Here is a 25,808-nt window from a genome sequence, read left to right as displayed (position 1 = left end):
AGCCAAAATCATGTTGATTGTCAATGTATAAACAATCACTGATTATTCCAAGAAAAAAAATGCAATAGCAGGTGGCACAGAAGTACAGCTAGTAGACCTGCTGCCTCACAGCTCCAGCATGTGGGTTCACTCCTGGCAGCCAGTGCTCTCTATGTGGAGTTTGCAAGTTCTCCCTGTGACTTCATGGGTCTCCTCACGTTGCTTCAGTCTTCCCCCACATGAAAACATGCAGGTCATAGAAACATAGAAACATAGAAATTAGGTGCAGGAGTAGGCCATTCGGCCCTTCGAGCCTGCACCGCCATTCAATATGATCATGGCTGATCATCCAACTCAGTATCCCGTACCTGCCTTCTCTCCATACCCTCTGATCCCCTTAGCCACAAGGGCCACATCTAACTCCCTCTTAAATATAGCCAATGAACTGGCCTCGACTACCCTCTGTGGCAGGGAGTTCCAGAGATTCACCACTCTCTGTGTGAAAAAAGTTCTTCTCAGTGAGTTAATTAGTTACTGTAAATTGTCCCTTCTGTGCAGGTGACTGCGAGGCGATGGTGGTGCAAGTTGAATAAAATGGAATAAAGTGGGATTTGTGTAAATGGGTTTTGTTGCATTGTGGACTTGATAAACTAATAATCTTGTTTCCTTGCCACACTAACTCAAATAAAAGTATCAAAAGTTAGTAACATGCAGCATTTTTGCTAATTTGGGTAAACTGTGGATTTTTAAAAGTAAAACCTCTCCTTAGTGGGCACTAAATCCTGCAGGCTCAGTGCTCAGCGCAGATTCAGTTGCAGACATTTAGTTATGCTGCGTTAATGTGGGGTGCAGCAACATGTAACAATCAAACTCCCAATGAAAGCAGTCAGGAAGAGAGAGCTGATCCAATTTACATTCGTTAAAGTTATCTAATGACTCATTGCTGAAAGTGCAAGTCTGCAAACGTTTGTGTTCAAACATTTTGAAATTGAACTGGAGGAGAGTCATAAGCCTGAGCAATGGGATAGTGACCATAGAAAAATTACATGAAAAAATGACAGGGCTCTTTGTTGGATGTGGCATATCAATATAGTTATTGATAATATCAAAGTTCTGGAGACAAATCTATGACAGAAATGGAGCTTCACTCATTCTGTCCATCTGTCAACAATAATATGGTTACATGGGTTAGTTCTGCTATTTTCTTAGTGCTGTGAGTGAATTGCAGGGTTATACTTATCACTATATTCATAGTTAGAACAGCAGAGGCCTCTACTCTGTAGTTCAATGTGTATATTGCCACAATTAAATGTTTGTAATGAATGAATAATGTGTTTTGTCTTTTCAGTGGTATTGTGATCTATTCTGAAGAAAACAAATAAAAAATAATTGGCCTTGATGACTAGTTCTTTTAAAGTATGTAGAATATATTTTTATAACTATCGTTGTAACGGTACATAAACCTTAGTTAAAAAAATACTGCTTCAATCAACATTTGAATTCTTCACATGTGAGCCGATAAAATATTTTACTTCATGATTTGGAAGGAGAAATAAATGTAATATCTTGAACTTTTTTAGGTGAAAGGAATTTGCCTACTTCAGCTCAAGAAACACAGGTAAGACAGAGTGTAAGACACCTGTAAAACACAGGTAAGACAGTTTTGTTTCTGCTTCTTTGATGAAAAGATGTATGCCCAAGAGTGCTTATAATCAAAACTTATCGGATTGAATCCTGCCACGGTTGGACTAGGCCTATGTCCACTACTATTTTAAAGAATGAGAATGGATAGCATTAAAGCAAACAAGATTCTGACAGTGAATCTGTGTGGAAAGAATGTTTCCCTTGACAATGTGCCTAGATTGAAGAGTCACAGTCAGGAGATTTAGAATTGAAGTGAGATGACATTTCCTCTCTGTGCTGGTGAACCTGTGGAATTCTTTTCAGAGGAGTGACTGCTAAAGAGAGAGATAACTTATTTACATATTCCTATTTTTAATTGTTTTATTTTTAAAATATGATTAATATTTAATAGTGTTTAGGGTTTCAGATTTCACAACATAGAAAGTAGGTCATCAATTCTGGGCAAGCCCTCACAGAAATCCTATTGGTTCCATTATTCTACATTTTTCCGTATTATGTCTTCTCTCTCACTTGCCCCTCAACTCCCACTGATTTCCTACCTACCACCCACCTGCACTGTAGCTAACTTACCATGGCTAAAAATATACCAGCCAATTCTGGGGATGTGGGAGAAATCCATTGCACTGAGACAGCGCAGGTATTCACTGGAAGGATGTGCAAACTCCATACAGACATAACTCAAGGTCAGAATGGAATCACTTTCACCAGATGTGTAATGGTTTTGAATGCCGGTAACAATGCTCTTTTTCTTCAACAGTTTTCAAAACCAGCTAAGCTTTGGATGAGGATTAACTAACTATCAAATCTTTTCTATGGGTGGCTTTTATTCAGATCCCACTATGTAAGTGGATTGATGGCTGCAAAGCTATTTGCTACATGTGACGCTGGCCATGATAAAGCTGTATTGGTCCTTCCTATGGGATCTACTTCCACGAGAACCTGCCAGGAATCTTTGGGCCAATGTTTCTTTTTTCTTCTCCCTGATTTACAATAAGAATTCTCCACATTTTTATTTTCAAACCACAATTTCAAATCAACCACATTTTCATTTTCATACCAACCACATTTTCATTTTCAAACCACATTTTCAAACCAACCACATTTTCAAACCAACCACATTTTCAATTTCAAACTTCATTTTCAAACCACATCAAGTGCACTCACAGGTCAGTAGAACCACACTCTCAGTTTAGTAGACATGTGTTCAGTGTTATTCACAGCTCAGACTGAGAATCGTGACCTCTCCCACCCCATCTTGCAGAGACTGAGGCACGTCTACACATCCGTGTTTATAGTCCCTCCCTCCTCCCACCGGAAGGGGCATAGCCTTCATGGCGTGATAGACAGGAGAAAGAATTTCAACATTTTAAAAACATTAATAAGTCTTTTATTTTTCATCGATGGGAAACATTTTCTGGCCCTGGGGGACTCTGAGTAAGATGGCCAAAAATCAGAGCCGTAAGTGGTAGCGTTTTTTAATTCTAAAATCAATATACAGTGCAAACAGGAAGTTTGGACTTTTAATTTTATATATATAATATATATATATATATATATGTGTGCGTGTGCGTGTGCGTGTGCGTGTGTGTGTGTGTGTGTGTGTGTGTGTGTGTATACTAGACTAAGTAGGACCCATTGGGTCCCATGTTCACATGGGTGGGCTGGTCTCCCAATGCAATATTCCACCTCTCCACCAATTCCAATATTGGTGGCCAGTGGGGGGGGGGGATCTTTCTGGAGTGCTAATATGGGTGTTGTGGGCCAAAAGGACTGGTTTCCAGAGGGCTAGTATGGACATTATGGGCCAAATGGATTCTTGGGCTAGCAGCTCAGTCACTCAGGCCTGGTGGGCTGGCCGCTCAGTCACTCAGGCCTGGTAAGCTGGCAGCTCAGTCACTCAGGCCTTGTGGGCTGGCAGCTCAGTCAATCAGGGCTGGTGAGCTGGCAGCTCAGTCACTCAAGGCTGGTGGGCTGGCAGATCAGTCACTCAGGTATGGTGGGCTGGCAGTTCACTCACGGCTATTCCTTGAAATTTCATTTCAAGCAGAGTGCAGGTCACCGAAATCAGTTTCATAGCATTTCATGCAGAGTGCAGGCCACCAAATTCCATATCATAGCATTTCAAGCAGAGTGCAGGCTAACAAATTCAATATCATAGCATTTTAAGCAGAGTGCAGGCCACCAAATTGCGAAACAACTCATTACATTGCCATTAATGGCTAACAAATCATTTATTGCAAGTACATTACAGACACAGTTAGATTAGATTAGATTAGATTAGATTAGATTAGACTTTATTAATCCCCTTATTCAGGGGAAATTCAGATGTCCTTGCAGCACACTAATAAAAAATACAACATAGCATTCAAGAAGAAGTTCAACACCAAAGCACAAAGTCCAGTCCCCATCCTCTTGTCCACCCAAAGTCGGGCCTATTGAGGCCTCCACAGTCGCCGCCACAGCGCCCGATGTTCTCGCCGGGTGATGGTGCTCCGGCGTCAGGAGAACCCCCAGCGGCTTGGGGTGCCAGGAACGGCCGCCTTCCCACCGGAGACCGCAGCTTCCAAGCCAACAGACCGCGCCGGACGGAGCTCCACACACTGGCGATCTCGGCAAGAGATCCCAGGCTCCGGGATGTAAAGTTCAGCGCCGCAGCTGGCCGCTCCACAGAACCGTGGCTCCACGATGTTCTCATCGGCGGTCCCAGCATACTGGAGTTCCAGCACGGCGACCCAGGAAAGGCATCGCCCGCTCCGCGACAGCGCTCCAGCGCTGCGCCGCCGCCAAAGCCGATGTTCTGGCCAGGTCCCCTCAGGGAAACGTCGCACCAGGACCCGCTGGTAGGCCGCGAGGACAGGTCGAAGACGCTGCTCGGAGGAAGGCAACCCCTCCGACCAGGTAGGGACTTGAAAAGCAGTTTCTCCCTTCCCCCCCACCACCCCACCACACATAAAAGATTTGACCCCCTGACTGCACACTTAACGTACTAAAAATAATAAAAAAGAAGGGAAAAAAACGGACAGCTGCAGGACAGGCAGCCGTTCAGGACAGCGCCTCCACAATTCACAGCTTAGAATCACAGTTGTGGACTCTTCCTCGCGATCTTCCAAAGTGACTGACTCACATCCAGGCACCCGCGGTTATATAGTCCTGCCCCCACCGTAAGGGGCGTTACCTTCATCGTAGTGATTGACAGTCGGGAGGACCAATCAGCTGATCTCAAAAAAATTTAAACACTCATAACTTTTTTATTTTTCATCGATCGGAAAAATCCTCGGGGCTGCCCCAGAAGAGGAGGGCTGGGAGTAAGATGGCCAAAAATCAAAGCGATATATGGTAGCATTTTCTTTTCTAAAATCAATATAGAGCGCAGACAGGAAGTGGTCAAGATGAGACTTTTAATTATATAGATTTTCCAACCACATTTTCATTTTCAAACCATATTTTCAAACCAACCACATTTTCAAACCAACCACAGTTTCAAACCACATTTTTATTTTCAAAGTGTCTGAAGAAAGGTTTCGGCCCGAAATGTTGCCTATTTCTTTCGCTCCATAGATGCTGCTGCACCCGCTGAGTTTCTCCAGCATTTTCGTGTACCTTCCTTTTTATTTTCAAACTTCATTTTCAAACCACATTTTCATTTTCTAACTTAATTTTCAAACCACATTTTCATTTTCAAACTTCATTTTCTAACCACATTTTCATTTTCAAACTTCATTTTCAAACCACATTTTCATTTTCTAACTTAATTTTCAAACCACATTTTCATTTTCAAACTTCATTTTCTAACCACATTTTCAAACCAACCACATTTTCATTTTCAAACAAACCACATTTTCATTTTCCGAACAACCAGTGGCAAAGAATGCCATGCCACTCATTGTCTCCTGGGATAGTGCACACCATCCTCTACACAGGCCCCCTCAATGTCTTGTGACAGAAGGACCTTGGGACTGCAGTCCTCCACATTAGGCTTTTGCATTGACTACACCAAGCTTCAGCACATTTCCTACCACATACTCCTTCAGCCTGGAATGTGCCAGTTGTCACATCTTGGCCTCAGATGTGGAATAATAATGATACTGACACAATATTTACAGGTTACATTCCTTGGTCTCTGTGTTTATTATCTCACTCAGACATGGCCTCCTGTCTTGGCTTACACAGTGCACATGCGATCTGACCTCCAAGTCATCTGATACAAAGGTCATGATATTTGCATATTATCATCGTGACTCATCGTCATAACACCAGTCAGCAGCGATCCTTTATGGACATCTCGTACAGGAAGACCAACAAGTTTCAGGCAGATCAAAGTGTGATGTTTACCTAGTTGTTGATCTGCCAAGAACACTTGATACTTGTTTCGGTACATCTTCTTGGGATCACCCCACAGTTTGGAGAGTCTACTGTTACACAAATTTATCATAATTATTGAAGTAAATACTGTTGATTTTATTAATGGGCTTGCAAGTTAGAAGGTTCTCTGTGAATCAACATTTCAATATTGTTGTGGCACATTCTTTTAATATATTTCATTTATAGGCCGTATGGAATTTATACTTTATCAAAAGCAGAGTTTTCATTCCACTGACTGTTCATGATAATGGTTAAATGTTAGAAAATGCACCATAGCAGAAAAAAAAATGTACATGAATAATAGCTTAAATGATAGTAGTATGATTTTGATGCCTGGTAGAGTCATCAGTGGTGTGTGCAGTCTGACAGTCTTGTTTGTGATGCATTTAACTGTCATTTCCATTAGGTAATCATTCACTCATAAAACAGTTTTTATTCTATAAAGGGCTTTCAGTGTGGAGGTGTGAGTGCAATAATCAATAACAGGATGAAAAAAATAATTTGTTTAATGGATTTCTGGTTCAGTTGATTTGGCTCACAAGGCCACCTGGAACTTTTGGCCCTCTTCATCATATACATTCTTGATCTGTCGGTATATTTTTTTACTTGAGCTTGAAAGGATATTTTGGGTCAGCTTGGGTTTGGATACTTTCTTACACACCAGTTAAAGATTAGGCATCACTGAATATGTAACTCAGTTACAGAGGTGCAACACCACAATTAAAACATCTTCTTAGATGTTTCACAGTCTGACGTTATTACAGATGAGGCATCAAAGAAAATTAACATATAAAAACCTAATCCAGGCACTGTCAAGGTTGTGCTTGAGCTTGGTCTCATAAATGTTTAGATAGTTTTATATAGGCCAAATTATGATCAAAATCATTTAGCTAGATGACACACTATCCTAGTAGTTAATTTAAATGAAAGTGCTTGCCGGATTTTCTGCACTGGAAATCACAGCACCTAGATTTTTGTTGACCTCTGTCAATGTAGAAAATGAATTCTAATTTGTCCTAGCTGATAGCAATAATATAACTGTAGAACAGTTTAATACCCATTATTTTCAAAATGTGCAGATGTGTTTTGGGTAGACACAAAATGCTGGGGTAACTCAGCGGGACAGGCAGAATCTCTGGAGAGAAGGAATGGGTGATGTTTTGGGTCGAGCCCCTTCTTCAGACTGTGTTTTGGGATTTATGAATTTCAGCAGCTGATTAGTTTGAAAATCGGAGATTAGACACCAAATATCTTGTGGGGTAATTGCTGAAAGGACGTGAAATCCGACAGTCTAAAGAGGAGGCCTACAGGAGCGGGGATGCAGACCTCAACAGGCAGGCCAAGTACAAGCTGAGAAGAGGAATCAGAGCTGCCAAGGAAAGGTACTCTGAGAAGTTGAGGAACAAGTTCTCAGCTAGTGACTCTTCTTCAGTTTGGAAGGGCTTGCAAGAAATTACCAGATACAAGAGGAAAGCCCCCCGCTCTTTGGACAATCGTCAGCTGACCAACAACCTGAATGAGTTTTACTGCAGGTTTGAAAATCAGAAACATAACCCTGGTACCCCCTCCCCCCCTGCCCAACCAACACATCCAGACCCCAGTCTACAAAGAATGGACCTTGCACCCTCTCCTTCCCATTCACCACTTCGCACCTACTTAAGGCAAGACTCCAGTATGAAAAGACGGGACTATTTCCCACCCCAACCAACACTTCACACCCACTCACAGCCTGACCTCAGTCTGCAAAGACTGTGCCTTTCTACACCCACCCCCCTCCAATCACCACTTCACACCCAATCACCCACACCCTCTGTGCTGCACAACATAACTTATCCAATATCAACAATAAAAATAGAGGAGGTGGAGAGGCTTTTCAGAGAACAAAAGAGCCGGAAATCTCCAGGACCTGACAACGTTTCCCCCTCTACTCTTAAACTCTGTGCCAAACAGCTGGCACCAGTCTATGCAGACATTTTTAACCAGTCCCTGCAAACAAAGAGTAGGAGTGAACGGGTCCTTTTCCGAATGGCAAGCAGTGGCGAGTGGAGTGCCGCAAGGCTCGGTGTTGGGGCCGCAACTGTTTACCATATATATTAATGATTTGGAAGAGGGAATTAGGAGCAACACTAGCAAGTTTGCGGATGACACAAAGCTGGGTGGCAGTGTGAACTGTGAAGAGCATGTTATGAGGTTGCAGGGTGACCTGGACAGGTTGAGTGAGTGGGCAGATCCATGGCAGATGCAGTATAATATAGACAAATGTGAGGTTATCCACTTTGGTGGCAAAAACAAGGGGGCAGATTATTATCTCAATGGGGTTAGGTTAGGTAAGGGGGAGGTACAGCGAGACCTGGGTGTCCTTGTACACCGGTCACTGAAAGTTGGCGTTCAGGTAGAGCAGGCAGTGAAGAAAGCTAATGGAATGTTGGCCTTCATAACAAGAGGATTTCAGTATAGGAGTAAAAAGGTTCTTCTGCAGTTGTATAGGGCTCTGGTGAGACCACATCTGGAGTATTGTGTGCAGTTTTGGTCTCCTAATTTGAGGAAGGACATCCTTGTGATTGAAGCAGTGCAGCGTAGGTTCACGAGATTGATCCCTGGGATAGCGGGACTGTCATATGAGGAAAGATTGAAAAGACTAGGCTTGTATTCACTGGAGTTTAGAAGGATAAGGGGGGATCTTATAGAAACATATAAAATTATATAAGGACTGGACAAGCTAGATGCAGGAAATATGTTCCCAATGTTGGGCGAGTCCAGAACTAGGGGCCACAGTCTTAGAATAAAGGAGAGGTCATTTAAGACTGAGGTGAGAAAACAACTTTTTCAACCAGAGAGTTGTGAATTTGTGGAATTCCCTGCCACAGAGGGCAGTGGAGGCCAAGTCACTGGATGGATTTAAGAGAGAGTTAGATAGAGCTCTAGTGGCTAGTGGAGTCAAGGGATATGGGGAGAAGGCAGGCACGGGTTATTGATAGGGGATGATCAGCCATGATCACAATGAATGGTGGTGCTGGCTCGAAGGGCCGAATGGCCTCATCCTGCACCTATTTTCTATGTGTCTATGTTTCTATGTAACATGTCCTGTCCCTGCCTGCATCAAAGTCTCCACTATTGTCACTGTACTCAAAAAGGCAAGGATTATTTGTATTAATGACTACAGGCCTGTCACACTGATCTCTGTAGCCATGAAGACACTCGAACGACGTGCTGACCAAGCTGAAAAATATCACAAACTCCCTGCTGGACCCTCTGCAGTTTGCATACTGGGCCAATAGATCTGTGGATGATGCAGTTAACCTGGGCCTGCACTTCATCCTACAGCACCTAGACCACCAGGGGACCTTTGCGAGGATCCTGTTTGTTGATTTTAGCTCTGCAATCAACACCATTGTGCCAGAGCTACTACACTCATAACTTTCCGAGTTGACTGTGCCTGAACCCCTCTGTCAGTGGATCACCAACTTCCTGACAGACAGGAAGCAGCATGTGAGGCTGGGAAAGCACATCTCAGACCTGCAAACACTCAGCATAGGAGCACTGCAAGGCTGCGTACTCTCCCCTCTCCTCTACTCTCTCTACACCAACGACTGCACCTCCACAGGCACATCTGTCAAGCTTCTCATGTGATTGGACTGATCCAGGATGGGAAGGAATCTGCCTACAGACCGGAAGTGTGACGGCTGGCGTCCTGGTGCCATCGCAACAACCTAGAGATCAATGCGCGTAAGACAGTGGAACTGGTTGTAGACTTTAGGAGAGCCCCCCCTCCCCTCACCCCACTCACCATCAACAACACCACAGTCACATCTGTGGAGTCTTTTAAGTTCCTGGGAACCATCATCACCAAGGACCTTAAGTGGGGGGCTACCATCGACTCCACAGTCAAAAAGGCACAACAGAGGATGTACTCCTGCGGCAGCTGAGGAAGCACAATCTGCCATAGGCAATGATGGTCCAATTCTACACGGCCACCGTAGAGTCTGTTCTCACCTTCTCCATCATGGTCTGGTTTGGCACAGCCACCAAGCACGACACCTGGAGGCTGCAGCAAATCGTCCCATCAGCAGAGAAGATTATTGGCTGCAACCTTCCCTCCATTGATGAACTGTACACTGCAAGGGCCAGGAAGCGAGTGGGCAAGATCATCTCTGACCCCTCTCACCCTGGCCACAAACTCTTTGAATCACTTCCCTCTGGAAGGCAACTCCGGACTGTCAAAGCTGCCACAGCCAGACTTAAAACAGTTTTTATCCACGAGTAGTTGCTCTACTCAACAGCCAAAAATCTGTAGCCTCCCTTTGATCTGGTATTTTGTTGATCAATGGTGTTTTATTATTAATGTTTTATTATTATTAATTGTATTGTATTGTATTGTATTGTATTCAATTTATTGTCATTGTCTCAATTAGAGACAACGAAATGAATTTCCCTTACAGGCAGTATCATAAAATAAATAAATAATAAATAATAAAACATATTAAAAATAAAATTGAATTTTAAAAAAAGCACAAACACAGAAAGTCCACGACACAACATAACATAAATGGCACCAAGGTGAGGAAGGCACCATAGTCCAGCCAGCCTCCCCTCCATTCTTCCCAGATGTTCATCCGTGGTCTGGGCCTTCCGGGCACCCGCAGTCGCCGCCCCGGGTGGCCCGATGTTCAGGCCCTCACGCCGGGCTGGTGGAATGCCGACGCCGAACCCCGACGGTGAACATCCTCCTCCTCAGCGGCCCGGACCTCCAGATCAGCCGCCTCCCGCAGCCGGAGTCCGCAGCTCCCGAGTCCGCAGGCCGAGCTTGGCAGAGTCGCAGGACCCCGCGCTGTCCATCAGCGCCGCCCTCGTCGGGACCTCCGCAAACCGCAGCTCCATGATGTCGGTGCCGCAGGTCCAGCACTCCGATCTCCAGACGGCGACCCCCGGTAAGGCATCGCCAGCGCCGCGATGTTACAGCGCTGTCCCGCCGCTGCTGGAGCTCCGGTCGATCCCGGCAGGAAAGGCCGCACCAATCCAGGTAGGCCGCTGGGGGGGGGGGGGGGGGGTGAGGACGCGACTCGAATAATAGTCGCGTCCTCTCCAGGAAGCGACTGAAGACCGGTATCCCCCGCACCGTACCCTCATCCCCCACATAAAAACACCAAAAAAACACAAAAAAACACACTTTAACATAACTGAATAAACAAAAAAACAAAAAGATACCGGGCTGTAGGTGGAGGCTGCTGACACCAGCGCCACCGGAAGTACAATAATGTTTAGTGTTTTCCGAGTCATTCGTAGCTGTCACTGTATGTCATGTTGTTACTTGTGAGTGGAGCACCAAACCAGTCAAATCTTACTATACGTGAGAACAATCAAGTCACACTGAAGAATAACCGGTTGTGCCATAAAAAAAGACTAGAATGCAAAATATATTGTTACAGCATTATTGCATTACAGTTACAGATAACGTACAGATGAAAATAAGTTTAAGGTCCACAATATGGTAATTTGGGAGATCAGGACTACATGCTATCTTATGGGAGGACCATTCCTAGTTTGATAACAGAGAGGAATAAGTTATTCCTGAATCTGCTGGTACATGCTTTCAAGCTTTTGTATATTCTGCCCAATGGGTGAGGGGAGGAGAGGGAATGACTAGGATGAAAATAGTGTTTTCAGAAAATAAAGATTATGTTGGCTGCTTCCCTAAGGTGGGTTTGTGTTAACAACTCTATGCAGATTCTTGCTGCCTTGGACAGCCCTGTTACCAAACTTAGCTGTGCTGCATCCCAATAAGATGTTTTCTACAGTACATCTGTATTTGGAAGCAGAGTTGCTGATGGCTTTTTAATACATGTCTCATCAAACATAGAAACATAGAAACATAGAAAATAGGTGCAGGAGTAGGCCATTTGGCCCTTCGAGCCTGCACCGCCATTCGATATGATCATGGCTGATCATCCAACTCAGTATCCCATCCCTGCCTTCTCTCCATACCGCCTGATACCTTTAGCCACAAGGGCCACATCTATCTCCCTCTTAAATATAGCCAATGAACTGGCCTCAACTACCTTCTGTGACAGAGAATTCCACAGATTCATCACTCTCTGTGTAAAAAATTATTTTCTCATCTCGGTCCTAAAATACTTCCCTCTTATCCTTAAACTGTGACCCCTAGTTCTGGACTGTATACTAATCTCTTATGTGGGACCTTGTTGAAAAACTTCTGAAAGTCCAGATATGACACATCCACTGGTTCTCCCTTATCTACTCTACTAGTTACATCCTCGAAAAATTCTATAAGATTCGTCAGACATGATTTACCTTTCATAAATCCATGCTGACTTTGTCCAATGAATTAACCACTTTCCAAATGTGCTACCATCCCATCTTTAATAACCGACTACAGAATTTTCCCCACCACCGATGTTCGACTAACTGGTCTGTAATTCCCCATTTTCTCTCTCCCTCCCTTTTTAAAAAGTGGGGTTACATTAGCTACCCTCCAGTCCTCAGGAACTACTCCAGAATCTAAATAGTCTTGAAAAATTATCACTAATGCATCCATTCAATTTACCTAACACCACTTCCCTGCTAACCTGGATTTCACTCAGTTCCTCCATCTCATTTGACCCCCGGTCCCTTGCTATTTCCGGCAGATTATTTATGTCTACCTTAGTGAAGACAGAACCAAAGTAGTTATTCAATTGGTCTGCCATGTCCTTGTTCCCCATGATCAATTCACCTGTTTCTGACTGCAAGGGACCTACATTTGTTTTAACTAATCTTTTTCTCTTCACATATCTATAAAAACCTTTGCAGTCAGTTTTTATGTTCCCTGCCATTTTTCTTTCATAATCTATTTTCCCGTTCCTAATTAAGCCCTTTGTCCTCCTCTGCTGGACTCTGAATTTCTCCCAGTCCTCTGATAGGTTGTTTTTTCTGATCCCTGATTTCCCTTGTTATCCACGGATGCACTACCTTCCCTGACTTTTTCTTTTGATAAACTGGGATGAACAATTGTTGTAGTTCATCCATGCAGTTTTTAAATGCCTTCCATTGTATATCCACCGTCAACCCATTAAGAATCATTTGCCAGTCTATCTTGGCCAATTCACGTCTCATACCCACAAAGTCACCTTTCTTTAAGTTCAGGACCCTTGTTTCTGAATTAACAATGTCACTCTCCATCCTAATGAAGAACTCAACCAAATTATGGTCACTCTTGCCCAAGGGGCCACGCACAACAAGACTGCTAACTAACCCTTCCTCATTACTCAATACCTAGTCTAGAATAGCCTGCTCTCTCGTTGGTTCCTCTACATGTTGGTTTAGAAAACTATCCCGCATACATTCCAAGAGATCCTCTTCCTCAGCACCCCTGCCAATTTGATTCACCCAATCTATATGTAGATTGAAATCATCCATTATAATGGTTTTACCTTTGTTGCACGCATTTCTAATTTCCTGTTTGATGCCATCCCCAACTCCACTACTACTGTTAGGTGGCCTTTACACAACTCCCACTAGCGTTTTCTGCCCCTTAGTGTTTCGCAGCTCTACCCATATCGATTCCACATCCTCCAAGCTAATGTCCTTCCTTTCTATTGCGTTAATCTCCTCTCTAACCAGCTTTAATTCCCGGGGCACAGAAGGCTGTGGATCCAATACTGGAAGAGGGATTAGGACAGATGGGTGCCCACTAGATAGCGTGTATGTGGTTGGCTGAATGGACTGCTTCTAAGCTGTATTCCCATGACCTGCAAGTAGTTGTCAATCGCCAGTAACCTCTTGCAATAGAATACAGTTCACATCAGTAAGTCGTCTTCAGAATATTTTTACTTGCAGCAATGAGACCATGTGAGGTCTGAACGCAGGTGTTTTGAGAGATCTGTGCTTTGCCTCTTCATTTCTGCACTTGTCTACATTTGGTGAGGTTGCACCGCATCACGTTCTTCAAACATCACCATAAAACCTGCTTGTCCATCCATTCGCAGTTTCTGTGGTTTTGCTGAAAGCAAATGTTTGCTTGGATGTTGTCAATGGCTAAAATGTAAGAGTAATTAAATTAGAATACTTTCGAGGGTTTAAGCTGCAGAGGGAATGAAAGGTTATATAAATACTTCTTCTGACCAGAAGAAGACAGAATAAGTTTCAAACTCTCATGAAGCAAAAGCCTTTGCCACAAGCCAGGTCATCAATTTGATAGAACTATTATCTTGATGACCAGTTCCTTGCATAGTTTTGTGACCCTCCTTTTCCACTGCACAATAGACAGGAGGTAATCACATAAAGAAGTCCTAATATTAAACCTGAGGGTGGACCTGATCATTGGCAGATTGCAGCATTTCACCTACCCTCTCCGACTTGAGATAAATTTCAAGCTGTGTCTGTGGGAATGAATGAGACACTCAGGGCTAATACTTATGTCAACAGGCTGAGTTACACCATGATAGCACAATATTGTTAAATGTTCTTTTTGTCAGGATGGCTGGAAGAGCAGAGTAATGTGGTTCATGTGAGAAGAGCATCTTTGTCTGACTTCACAGAAGACTAAATCTCGGAAATAGTGGAGAATTAGAAGTCTGTGAAGAGAAACTTGAAAAGAATTAGCACTAGTTTAAAACAAAAAGTATTGGAGAAATTAATGGGATAGAAAGCCAACAAATCTTCAAGATCTAATCACCTATATCCCAAAGATTTAAAAGAAGTGCCAAGGAGATAATGGATGTACTTTTGCAATGATCCATAGGTTCTAGGACAGTTTCTATGGATTGGAAGTTGTTGAATGTTACCCCACCTGTTGGGAAAAGAGAGAGGGAAAAAGAGGGACTACAGACCAGTTAGTTGGGGATGAGGGGTGGGGGAACACTGGAATCTGCCGTATACAAGGTCAATATAAACTAATAGGCTTGGGCTACATCAACACCGACTTATAAAAGTAGTCATATTTAATGCATCCAATCGTTTCTGTGACAACCAGAATAGATAAGGGGAGACCAGTGTGTCTGGACATTCAGAAGACCTTTAATAAGATCCCACAGGTTGTTAAACGACAGTAGAGTGGACATGGGTCGCCTGGGTTGATAAATGGATAGCTGACAAAATACAGAGAATGAAATGGGCGTTTTTGGTTTGGGAGTGTGACTCATGAGACACTGCAGCGAACAATGCTGGGGCCACAGCTGTTTGGAATTGCAATGATTTGCATGAAGGAATCAAGTATAATGTATCCAGCTTGGCCGATGATACGAGACTGGATGACAATGTGAGTTGTCATGATAACGAAGAGAGACGATAAGGAGAAATGAATAGTCTAAGTGAGTGGACATGACAGATAGAATATAAAGTGTAAACTTATGAAGTCATCCATTGAGGGAGAAAAACAGAAATGTTTTTAAATATTTAAGTGTCGCTGTTTGCAGGTACCCGTGAGCCTTTGCATACATGTCATAGAAATTCGACATTCATATATTTTATTGCAAGAAAATTTTAATACAAATTATAAAGTCTGCAGTTGCATAACTAGGCCAGGGATATCGTCACAGAGTTATACAGTTTGGAAACATGGCCTTCAGCCCACCAAGTCTGCAACATCCACTAAGCAGTCATTTACATTAATCCTGCCTGAACCAATTTTATTTCTTCTATGTTCCCTCCCTTGGGGTGGGGGAGGAAACCCATGGGATCACAGGGAGAAAGTGTAAGCTTTACACAGACATCTGTGTCATGATGATGAGTCATGATGATGATATGCAAATGTAATGACCTTTGTATCAGATGAATTGGAGGTCAGATTGCATGTGCACTGTGTAAGCCAAAGGCAGGAAGCCATGGCTGAGTGAGATGATAAACATGGAGACCAAGGAATGTAACCTCTAAATATTGTGTCAGTATCATTATTATTCCACATCTGAGGCCAGGATGTGACATTGGCGACAAGGATATTTCGGATATTTTCGATATTTTGGATTCTGAATCCGTGGCTATGAGCTGGAAAAATATATATTTTTAAAAATGGCGGTCGCTGGAGCTGATTTCTTAGCACTTCGTGGAGTTCCACACTTCGATCCAACGGATGATGCAACAAACCATCAGCGTGAAGTGGAATGCTTGGCTGGAGGAATTCGAAGCTTACGCCGACAATCGAGGGCTCTTTCTTGAGGAGAGTACGCCAGGGCAGAAGGTGCTGCGGATAGCATTGCTTCTTTTCACCGCGGGGCCAGCAGTTCGAGAAATGTTTAAAACACTCCCTGATACCGGAATGAAGGAAGACAATAAGCAAGCTGTTGATGCTTTGAACTGTCATTATGTGCTGGTGCCGAATGCTACATTTCCACGCCATTTATCCCGTAAAACAATGCAGGAAGAGGGCGAGACTTTGGGAATGCTTGAAACAGCAGAAAATCAAGTGCACGTCAAGGAGGTTTAGGACAAAGTTATATCCATACACCACAACTAAACCATTGCTGATCATTGGATGTTTTACAACTAAAGTAGAAGTCGGAGATAGAGAAACTGAAGCAGAATTCATGGTGATAGAGGAGAAGGGACAATCTCTGCTGTGTAGAAATACAGCTCGTGAGCTGGGAGTGCTTCATATTGGAGTGCATGTCAATTCAGTGCAGCCAGATGATGACATGAGGCAGGAATTTCATTCAGTATTCCAAGCGGTTGGAAAATTGAAAGGCCGGCAAGTGAAGTTAGCCATTGATGAAAATGTCAAGCCAATAGCTCAACCAGTGCAGAGAACGCCATTGGGACTTCGTGGGAAAGTAGAAGCTAAAATCAAGGAGTTCATTTTTCAGGACGTTATTGAACCAGTTGAACGTTCAACACCATGGGTGAGTCCAGTTGTGATTGTACCAAAACCAAATGACGATATTAGACTGTGCATTGACATGAGGAGAGACAATGAGGCAATAATCAGAGAAAGACACCCAATTCCTACGGTTGATGAGGTGCTACAAGAGTTATCAACAAGTAAAGTGTTTTCCAAAATTTACCCCAAGTGGGGATACCATCAGTTGGTATTACATCATAGAATCAAGAGAGGTGACAACATTCATCACTCACTGCGGATTGTACCGATACAAAAGACTGATGTTTGGAATCATTGCTGCTCCCGAGATCTATCGGTACGAAATCCACGGAGTGATTCAAGGTGTACCAGGTGCAGCAAACACATCAGATTACATCATCGTCCATGCATCGTCGTGAAGAGCATGACAGGAGATTGAAGCTAGTGCTGACTAAACTTTAAGAAGCAGGTCTCACTGTGTATGAAGATAAGTGCAAGTTTATTGTCTCTGAGATGGATGTCATGGGACACAGACTCACAAGTGAAGGGCTGAACACAGCCAAAGCAAATGTGAAAGCTGTTGCAGATGCACGTGAACCCCAGAATGCAACCGAGATGAGTAGCTTTCTAGGACTGGTCAATTACTGTGCAAAATGTATTCAAAATTTTGCTATACTGGCAGATCCACTGAGAAAGTCGACCAGGAAAGAAGTACCATTCCAGTTTGTTAGTGAACAGAGACGGGCATTCAAATCACTGAAACAGAGTCTAATAAGTGCAGAAACCCTTGGATATTATGATCCAGCTGCACCAACAAAAGTCATAGCGGATGCTAGTCCGGTCGGCTGAGGAGCAGTGTTGGTACAGACACATGCAGATGGACCCAGAATCATAGCATATGCCAGCCGATCGTTAACCAGCGTGGAGAGAAGGTATTCTCAAACAGAGAAAGAAGTACTGGGACTAGTGTGGGCCTGTGAAAGGTTCCATGCATACTTGTAGTTGGATGATCAGCCATGATCATATTGAATGGCGGTGCAGGCTCGATGGGCCGAATGGCCTCCTCCTGCACCTATTTTCTATGTTTCTATGTTTCTATGTTTTTGTACGGCATTGAATTTGAACTTGTTACAGATCACAAGCCACTGGAAGTTATCTATTCGACAAAGTCTAAGCCATGTGCCAGAATAGAACGTTGGTTGCTGAGACTCCAACAGTACAAGTACAAAGTAGTCCGCATTTCTGGGAAAGCAAACATCGCGGACCCGCTGTCGAGACTGTTGAAGGATGAACAGCCGGGAGCAACATCCACGCTAGAGATGGAAGCGGAGAATTTTGTCGCAATTCGTCGCCATTCAGTTAACGCCAAGAGCCGTGACAATGAAGGAAGTTAAAAGGGAATCAGAACATGATCCTGAACTCAAAGATATCAGAGAGTATACACAGTGGGCAATGGGATCTATGCTCTTACATGCATATGTTCCCATAAAAGATGAATTTTGTGTAATTGGTCAATGTGTGCTGAGAGGTAGCAGATTGGTGGTCCCGCAGGCGCTACGAGCAAGGATCGTGTCATTAGCTCATGAAGGACATTTAGGCATCGTCGGTACTAAACAGAATTTGCGGAGCGAAGTGTGGTGGCCAGGTTGTGGGAAAGATGCCGGAAAATTTGTCAAGACATGTCACTGATGCCAAATCACAAGCAGGAGCAACCCACCAGAACCAATTAGAAGTACAAAGTTGCCAACAGGACCATGGGTTGACATAGCTGTTGACTTTGTTAGACCACTTCCAACAGGTGAATCAATTATGGTAGTGGTAGACTACTATAGTAGGTACTATGAGTATGCAGTGATGAAGTCAACTACAGCAGAAAAGACTGTACAGGCATTAGCAGAGATCTTCACCAGACATGGGTTGCCTGTTACATTGTATTCTGACAATGGACCACAGTTTGTTTCTGAGATGTTTGCTGAATACATGGGCATCACAGGCATCCATCATCACAAAGTGACTCCGAAATGGCCACAAGTTAACGGAGAAGTAGAGAGACAAAACCAGTCCTTAGAGAAGAGGATAAGAATCGCCCATGCCGAAGGGAAAAACTGGAAGGAGGAACTGTTAGCATACGTAGCTGTATATCGGGCGATCACTCACTCAACGACAGGGAAAAGTCCAGCAGATGCTTTATTTGGAAGGAAAATTTGCACTTAAATACCAGAAGTGTGAGAGATCGTGGAAGACCAGGAGCTGAGAGACTGTGATGTCGAAAAGAAAGGTTCGGCAAAATGGTAAGGATGAAAACTCCATTCCTTGAGTTGTGAGGCTGTGAGCTCCCCCGACATACGGAGGGAAATGCTGGAGTAGTGATTCCTGCAACAGTGAGGGGAAGGGGCAGGATTTCTCAAAGGGGAAAGTTGAAGCAGACTGGGCTGCTACTCTGGTGTTTAGAAGAATGAGAGGTAATATCATTTAAATCTACCAAATTATTACAAGACATGACAGGGTAGGTGAAGGAATTACTTTTTCCCCCAACTGGGTAGCACCAGGATCACAGTCTGAAAATAAGGCATTGGCCATTCAAGAAGAAATGAGAAGATTTTTTTTTCAACCAAAGGGTAATGGATCATTGGAATTCTCTCCCCAGGATAGCTGTGGAGGACTAGTCGTTCAGTAAATTCAACATGGATTTACAGATTTTTAGATATTAAAAGTCAAATGTCGATAAAGTTCAATTGCCATAAGTGCCAACAACAGAAAAATGAAATTCTTACTTGATGCAGTTTAACAAATCCATTAATGCAATAACATGCAGAGATACATAATAATCAATGATGCAAAAATTAATAACAGTAATACTAGGTAACCATAATAGTGCAAAACTGAAGTTCGTAGCACAACCAAAAACACAGTCTATAGAAGGTCATAGTTGTGCTGTGTTCCAGAGCCTGATGGTTGCTGGAAGAAGCTGTTGTTGAACCACGGTGAACAATGTTTCAGACCCCTATACCTTCTTCCCAATGGTGGTAGCAACATGAGAGTGTGGCCAGGATGAAATTGGTTGTGCCTTTTTGAGGCAGCGCGTCCATTAGATCCCTTCAATAGTGGGAACGTCAGTACCTGTGATGGATCGGGCAATATCTACAACTTACTGCAGCCTCCTTCAATTGTTAGCACCCGAGTCACCTACAGAACCAGGCTAAGATGCCTTCCTGAGGGTGAACCTATGGAAAGCAATTGGCCCGGATGGAGTTCCTGGCTGCACCCTTAGAAGCTGCTGATCAACTAGTGGTAATATCCACGGACATCTTTAATCTCTGTCTACTCCATTCTGAGGTACTCACCTGCTTCAAGAAGACCACTATCATCCCGATGCCAAAGAAAAGCAAGATCTCATGCCTTAATGACTATGCCGCAGAAAGCATTTCATCAGGATGCATCACAGCATGGTTTGGGAACAGCTGCAGCCAAGACTGCAATAAATTGCAAAGAATTGTGGACGCAGCCCAGACCATTACACAAACCAACCTCTCTTCCATTGACTCTATTTCCTCATCACACTGCCTCGGCAAGGCCAGCAGCATAATCAAGGATGAGTCTCACCCCATTCACTCCCTCTTCCCCCTTTCCCATCAGGCAAGAGGTACAGAAGTGTGAAAACGCATACCTCCAGATTCAGGGACAGTTACATGAAGATATAAGATTATTAAGGGTTTGGACATGCTAGAGGCAGGAAACATGTTCCCGATGTTGGGGAAGTCCAGAGCCAGCGGCCACAGTTCAAGAATAAGGGGTAAACCATTTAGAACGGAGACGAGAAAACACTTTTTCTCACAGAGAGTTGTGAGTCTGTGGAATTCACTGCCTCAGAGGTGGAGGCCGGTTCTCTGGATACTTTTAAGAGAGAGCTAGATAGGGCTCTTAAAGATAGTGGAGTCAGGGGATACGGGGAGAAGGCAAGAATGGGGTACAGATGGGGCATGATCAGCCATGATCACATTGAATGGAGGTGCTGGCTCGAAGGGCTGTATGGCCTACTATTGTCTATTGCCTATTGCCTATTGTCTATTGTCTTCCTAGCCATAATTAGGCAACTGAACCATCTTCTCAACAACTAGAGAACAGTCCTGGGCTGCTATCTACCTTATTGGAGACCCCTAGATTATCTTTAATTGGACTTTACTGGAGTTTTTATTGCACTCAACGTTATTCCCTTTATCATGTATCTGTACACTGTAGATGGCTCAAATGCAATCATGTATAATCTTTCAGCTGATTGCTTAGCATGGTACAAAAGCTTTTCACTGTACATCTGTACTCACAAAAATAAAATAAACTACAATAGTCAATATGCTTTCTACTGTAAACTATATTCGGCAACATAATGCATCTCCTCAATCTTCTTGGGAAGTAGAGGAGCTGGTGAGTTTTCTTTGTTATTGCATCAATATACTGAACCCAGGACAGGCCATGAAGGATATGCATGCCCAGAATCTAGAGGGGATCGATGGTGCAGGCAAGTGCTGAGGTAAAAAGTCAGCATGAGTCTACTGAATTGTGAAACAGCTACACACAACTGAATGGCCCGCCACTACTATTTCTTATGTTCTTAAATCACTGGGTTATAAATCAGATGCCTGGAATAATCACAGTTTTAAATATTTCCAGAATAGCAGGGGGATTAACAGAGGTCGCAGAGCATTTTTGAAAGTGGGGGGGCTGAGTGATCACTGATCATTGGCCTTAGGGGAGGGAGTGGAGCGATCGAGAGGGGGGAGGGAGTGGACAATTCTCAACACAAAACACCGAGCGCTGGAGGGACTCAGCGGGTCGGGCAGCATCTATGCAGAGAAGGAATGGGTCGAAAAAGGGTCTCGACCCGAAACGTCGCCCATTCCTTTTCTCCAGAAATGCTGCCTGTCCCACTGAGTTACTGCAAGATGTTGTGTCTATCTTTGGTTTAAACCAGTTCAGTTGCGTTTAGTTTATTGTCACGTGTACCAAGGTACAGTGTAAAGCTTTTGTTGCATACTAACCAGTCAGCGGAAAGACATTACATGTTTACACTCAAGCCATTTTCAGTGTATGGACACATAATATGGGAATAATGTCGGCATCTGCAGTTCCTTCCTACACTTAAACAAGAGGGCGTGGTTTTAAGGTGAGAGGGGTCAGGTTCAATACGTATGTGAGCGGTAATGTTTTCATGCGGGTGGTGAAGCAGGCAGGTACAATGACCATGTTGTGTTGCAGGCCTCCACACTGCGGCTCTGTGCAGAGCATGTGCGGCAGCTATCGTGGGCTCCATCACCACCGTCCCCATGGGTGGAAATGTGAGCTTTGCCCTCCTACATTACACAGAGGCCGCGGAGTGGGGGGGTTGAGCGATCACCGATCACTGGCCTTGGGGGTACCCGGCGAGGGAGTGGAGTGACTGAGTGGGGGGAGGCTGTGGGAGGGGTTCGCTCCTCCTCCCACGGTAGGGACGTTTTTCAATTTGATGTACTAAAATCATGTTTCAGTGCATAGTAGAAGTATGATTTCGATGTTTTCTGTTTGAAGTATTTTCAAGATAATGTAGGTAGATGAGAGATAGGAGCAGGTGATTATTATTTTTGTTATTGCTCGACCTCCAAAAACTGGGTAATAATAATACAGACCATTCCCCACCTCATAAAGTGGGGGGATATATCCCCCATCCCCCCACACCCCCCCTCGGATCGACGCCAGTGCCTTCCATGGTACAGAAAATTTGACAAAATATTTTTAAGTGTGTTATAATCTCAAGTGCTATTTTTTTTGTTTGTAGTTGGAAAAAGGGACATGAAATAATCATAACATTTCCTGTTTTGCAAAGTCATAAAAATTATGTTTTGCTTGGGGAATAAATCGGAGTAGTCAAGTCAAGTGAGTTTATTGTCATGTGTCCCTGTATAGGACAATGAAATTCTTGCTTTGCTTCAGCACACAGAACATAGTAGGCATTTACTACAAAACAGATAAGTGTGTCCATATACCATGATATAAATATATACACACATGAATAAATAAACTGATAAAGTGCAAATAACAGAAAATGGTTATTAATAATCAGAGTTTTGTCCGAGCCAGGTTTAATAGCCTGTTGGCTGTGGGGAAGTAGCTATTCCTGAACCTGGTTGTTGCAGTCTTCAGGCTCCTGTACCTTCTACCTGAAGGTAGCAGGGAGATGAGTGTGTGGCCAGGATGGTGTGGGTCTTTGATGATACTGCCAGCCTTTTTGAGGCAGCGACTGCGATGAATCCCTTCGATGGAAGGAAGGTCAGAGCCGATGATGGACTGGGAAGTGTTTACTACTTTTTGTAGTCTTTTCCTCTCCAGGGCGCTCAAATTGCCGAACCAAGCCATGATGGAACTGGTCAGCATGCTCTCTACTGTGCACCTGTAGAAGTTAGAGAGAGTCTTCCTTGACAAACCGACTCTCCGTAATCTTCTCAGGAAGTAGAGGCGCTGATGAGCTTTCTTGATAATTGCATTAGTGTTTTCGGACCAGGAAAGATCTTCAGAGATGTGCACGCCCAGGAATTTGAAGCTCTTGACCATTTCAACCATCGACCCGTTGATATAAATGGGGCTGTGGGTCCCCCTCCTACTCCTTCCAAAGTCCACAATCAGTTCCTTGGTTTTACTGGTGTTGAGGGCCAGGTTATTGCGCTGGCACCATATGGATATTGCTCGATCTCTCTTCTATACTCTGACTCATCCCCATCAGTGATACGCCCCACAACAGTGGTGTTGTCAGCGAACTTGATGATGGAGTTTGCACTGTGATTGGCTGTGCAGTCATGGGTATAGAGTGAGTACAGCAGGGGGCTGAGCACGCAGCCTTGAGGTGCTCCCGTGCTGATTGTTATCGAGGCTGCCACATTTCCACCAATACAAAGAGACTGTGGTCTGTGAATGAGGAAGTCGAGGATCCAATTGCAGAGGGATGCGCAGAGACCCAGTTCTGCGAGTTTGGTAGCCAGCTTGGAGGGGATGATTGTGTTAAATGCCGAGCTGTAATCGATTAATAACAGCCTGACATATGAGTTTTTGTTGTCCAAGTGGTCCAGAGCGGAGTGGAGGGCCAGCACGATCGCATCCACCGTTGATCTGTTGTGGCGGTAAGCGAACTGCAGTGGGTCCAGGTTTTTGTCGAGGTAGGAGTTGATTTGCTCCATGATCAACCTCTCAGAGTATTTTGAAAGTATGCATTCTTCTTTTAATTTGAATTTAGAATCATCAAACCATGGCCTGAGTCTCTTGCCCAGAGTTGGTGAACTGAGGACCAGAGGACAGATTTAAGGTGAAGGGGAAAAGATTTCATAGGAATCTGAGGGGTAACTTTTTCCATACAAAGGGTGGTAGGTGTTTGGAACAAGCTGCCAGAGGAGGTAGTTGAGGCAGGGACAATCCCAACATTTAAGAAATAGTTAGACTGATACATGGATAGGACAGGTTCAGAGGGAAATGGACCAAATGCAGGTAGTGTAGCTGGGACATGTTGGCGGGTATGGGCAAGTTGGGCAGAAGGGCCTGTTTTTACATTGTATCACTCCATGACTACATTATACCTCCATCATGCATGAATGCTTCAAAACCAAGTGGTTGAGTTTTATTGGTATATACTCAAGCATAGAAAATAGGTGCAGGAATAGGCCATTCAGCCCTACGAGCCAGCACTGCCATTCAATATGATCATGGCTGTTCATCTAAAATCAGTACCACTTTCCTGTTTTTTTCCCCCATATCCCTTGGGTTCGCTAGCCCCAAGAGCTAAATGTAACTCCCTCTTTGCACTGAGCCGCAGCCTGGTCCATGCCGGTTACCAAGGCGAATTTGGCGCAGAGACTCTCACGGCAGCGGCGCAACGCTTCCGGCGCCTCTGACTGCCCGGCACTCTTGCACTGAGGCTGCTCCATGGCCGGAGCTGCAGCGAGCAACTCGCCAGCCTGGCAAACACTCCCAGCCCTGGCTCCCCACCCGCATCTGCCCCTGCCACTGCTTTTACTTCAATCCATCCCTCCGCCCCGGCTCTCCAACACCCACGACCAGGTTGCTCAGAACACAACAGCACCTCGTCCAATGCCGGAGACATTGAAACATGTCTAGCCAAAAAAGTGGAGCGGGGGGGGGTGTGTATGCCCCCCCAGCCCCTCCCCCCCCCCCCCCCCCCCCCCCCCCCGGTTCCGTGGCCCATGATTAAGATTCTGTTAAATTTCTGGAGGCCGTAATGTTGAGTGATATTGAAATTGTGTGAATGAATTGAAGAAGAAATCTCTATTGTTGGTCGTGAATTTACCCACCATTTGTTCTACTCTCTGTATTACCTTCTGAGGCCTACTTGTCCCTTGTGGTCCCACTTCTCCCTTGTATATTTTATGTAAGTATTTCCTGCTCTGCCTGGAAGGGTCCAGGGCAACGTTATCACTTCTCATCGCTTTTGTGGTTTTGATTGAGCACACAAGCAATGTTGTTGAAATTTACCTCATACCATGAAAGTTTGGTCACAGAATCATGGTACAGTTCCAACTGAGTTCAATTATTCTAAATTGCAGTGTGTAAGTTATCATGAGTATTGCTACAACTGGAAATTCATGATATGTCAGCTCATTTAGAAAGTGAGGCTTTTTTTAAATTGTGAACTATAGGCAAAGGGATTGTGTCTCACTCACCAAGATCTCCCTGAAAGGACATACTGCCCTTCTCTTTTCTCCCTTCTCCCTTCTCCCTTCTCCCTGTAAACACATTTGGATCAGCAAATTAATGGTGTGTGAGTGATTCTGTGCTTTGAAGTTGTACATTGAATACGATCTTCCCAGTGGTGCAGTAAAGATGTGTTGACAATTAAGCAAGATGTATTGTGTCAATGCATGTGGTGCCGACTTGCTGCTTTGCCACAGTGTATTAGAGGTGTATAAAATCATGACAGGGATAGATCGGGTAGATGCACACAGTCTCTTGCCCAGAGTATGCGAATCGACGACCAGAGGACATAGGTTTAAGGTGAACGGGA

General features: G+C 44.1%; 1 long non-coding RNA gene across 1 annotated transcript; it reads left to right on the top strand.

Moving 5' to 3' along the window:
- Window positions 1–18,126: 18,126 nt before the first annotated feature.
- On the top strand, window positions 18,127–24,040 carry LOC116984459. The gene is made up of 3 exons (XR_004415038.1): window positions 18,127–18,160; window positions 21,938–21,941; window positions 24,030–24,040. It is a non-coding gene; the product is annotated as an uncharacterized LOC116984459 (long non-coding RNA).
- The last annotated feature ends 1,768 nt before the right edge of the window (window positions 24,041–25,808 follow it).

The sequence above is a fragment of the Amblyraja radiata genome, chromosome 2, assembly GCF_010909765.2.
Source record: "Amblyraja radiata isolate CabotCenter1 chromosome 2, sAmbRad1.1.pri, whole genome shotgun sequence".
In the NCBI taxonomy this organism is placed as follows: Eukaryota; Metazoa; Chordata; class Chondrichthyes; order Rajiformes; family Rajidae; genus Amblyraja; species Amblyraja radiata.
The sequence above is the reverse complement of the archived record's forward strand: the minus strand, read 5'-3'. Positions and strand labels throughout refer to the sequence as shown.